Genomic DNA, 2,576 nt, shown 5'->3' with positions numbered 1-2,576 from the left:
CTGGGTAGGCTCCCACCTGTGTGAGGATAACCACGTTCCCCAAGGCCCGAACCTCGCAGGTGTGGCAGAGAGCGGTACAACTTCCTATCAATATTGCAGTCATTATGCTCCAGCCCACAGGAGGGCTAAAGTCTCTGCTGGGGGAAGTGGGAACAGATGTGCCTGCCCCTCAGGGCCCCGAGCATCAGTCCCAGCCCCTCTCTGTCGTAGGCTGGAGTTCAAGGCCGCAGCTCTAGCCTGGGTCCCAGCACCCCCTTTCTCCCTGCCCCTGTGAGTTGACCTGTTCCCCCCACCCCCACCCCGTGGTGTTGGGGATGGAACCTGAGGCCTTGGGGAGGGGGTGGAGGGAGGGGGTGCGCAGGCCTGGCTGGAAGTCGGTGCTTGGTGTGCTTTAACCCTTACACAGCGGGGCTGGGCCACGCTCTAAGGAAGCCCCCAGCCTCACGCTCGGCCAGCGGTTCTCAACCTGTGGGTCGCGACCCCTTTGGCGGTCAAATGATCCTTTCACAGGGGTCGCCTAAGACCATCCTGCATATCAGATATTTACATTACAATTCATAACAGTAGCAACATTACAGTTATGAAGTAGCAACGAAATTAATTTTATGGTTGGGTCACAACATGAGGAACTGTATTTAAAGGTCCAGAAGGTTGAGAACCACTGCTCTAGGCCCTTCACAGACCGGGGCACACTCCCTCCTCACGGCTGCCTGGTGTGGTGGGTGCTGCATCCCGTGTTCTATCAGCGCTGTCGTGGCTCAGAGAGGTTAAGTGACTTGCCCAGAGGAGCCCAGCCTCTCCGACAGTGTGAGCAGCACATTGCTTTGCCATAGAATGCCTGGCGCTCCCCTCCTGATCGCTGGGTAGGCTCCCACCTGTGTGAGGATAACCACGTTCCCCAAGGCCCGAACCTCGCAGGTGTGGCAGAGAGCGGTACAACTTCCTATCAATATTGCAGTCATTATGCTCCAGCCCACAGGGACTCTACATGGCTTTACCAAGGCACAGTCCCTCTCCAGGCCTCAGTTTCCCCGTCTGTAATGTGGGGTGATAACACTTACCTGTCTACTTGCCTAGGCTATTGGGAAAATACAGGGCGGTGTGAGGATAGGTGTTTTAGGGAAAATTAAGCAGTGCTCAGTGTTTGCTCATTTACTGAAACAAGCTGATTGAGGGCTAAAGTCTCTGCTGGGGGAAGTGGGAACAGATGTGCCTGCCCCTCAGGGCCCCGAGCATCAGTCCCAGCCCCTCTCCGTCGTAGGCTGGAGTTCAAGGCCCCAGCTCTAGCCTGGGTCCCAGCACCCCCTTTCTCCCTGCCCCTGTGAGTTGACCTGTCCCCGTCCCTGCCACCCCACTCCCCGTGGTGTTGGGGATAGAACCTGAGGCCTTGGGGAGGGGGTGGGAGGAGATGGTGCGCAGGCCTGGCTGGAAGTCAGTGCCTGGGGTCTCCACCCCTTGACCCCATCCCTGGGAGTGATGGCCCCTCCCGGGCCTCTTGGACCAAAGGACCATCAGAGCAATTGCATCTGGAGCAAGGAGCAAGGAACGGATGGGGGGCTTCGGTGGGGCTCAGGAAATGGCGGTGGCATCGTAGCCTGAACAGTGTTAGAGATTAGAGGAGGGGGTTAGAGGCTTGTCCCTGTCGTGGGCCTGGCGCCCAGCACACAGTAGGTGCTTGGTAAGTGCCTGTGGATTTTGGTGGTGGGTCTATTCATGGATGCGAGTGTGGCTGTGCAGCCCTGGGGTGCAGAGTGTGTCTGGCTGTGGTCTCCCAGTGGCTGTGGGATTGTCCGTGCATCCGTGTGTGCATGGTGGGTGGCACCCTGGTCTCCAGGCACAGTTGGGCTTTCCTCGCCATTACTTGTTCCCAGTCAGAGGCCACGGTTCCGCCCCTGAGCACAGCTGTGGGCTCTCAACTTCTCTCCTGCGGGCCCCGTACAGGCCCAGCCTGCTGCTCCCCTTGGGGCCTCGCGTCTTCCCAGCCACCGCAGAGTGGCCGTGGGGGTGTCACCAGGCTTAGGGTGTGTGGGATGCAGAGCCTGTGGGAGGGGGCGGGGCCCCTCCTCTGTCACAGAGACTGCCTGGGTGCCAGCCCCAGCTCAGCCACTTCCCAGCTTTGTAACTTCAGGCCAGCCCCCAAACTCTGGCGTCAGTTTCCCCATCTGTAGTGGGGGTGATGAAACTAGCCCGCAGCGCAGAGGGCTGCCCCTGAGGAAGCAGCGAGCCCTGAATAGCTGAGGAGCGTCGAGCCCATGGAAATGGCCTTGGCTTGTCCACAGGTGTTGGGTTCCCTCCTGTGCTGCACAGGTGCCCCCTGTGGGGCAGGCTGCCGAAGCCATTGAACCTCCGGGCACCGAGCTTTCATGGACCTTCTCCTTTGGTCTTCACTCTGCTCCTACTCACACAGGAAGCGCCGTACCCCTTACCGCAGCTGACAGTAGCAAGGCTTGGCGAGGGCAAGTGACAGACTGCAGGTCCTCAGTTGAGGTGGGCGGGGGCGGCAGATGGGTTCGGACTCAGTTTGAAAACGTGTGGGCAGGGGATGGGAGCGGTGTGCACGTAGGGTGAGTGTGGGT

The 2,576-nt window shown here is 59.6% G+C and overlaps 1 protein-coding gene across 1 annotated transcript in view; it reads left to right on the top strand.

Moving 5' to 3' along the window:
* NECAB2 (N-terminal EF-hand calcium binding protein 2) overlaps positions 1-2,576 on the top strand; it is a 33,212-nt gene that overhangs the window by 1,548 nt on the left and 29,088 nt on the right. The window lies entirely within an intron of this gene.

The sequence above is a fragment of the Myotis davidii genome, unplaced genomic scaffold (assembly GCF_000327345.1).
Source record: "Myotis davidii unplaced genomic scaffold, ASM32734v1 scaffold77, whole genome shotgun sequence".
Taxonomy (NCBI): domain Eukaryota; kingdom Metazoa; phylum Chordata; class Mammalia; order Chiroptera; family Vespertilionidae; genus Myotis; species Myotis davidii.
This window is presented reverse-complemented; position numbering and strand designations above follow the sequence as displayed.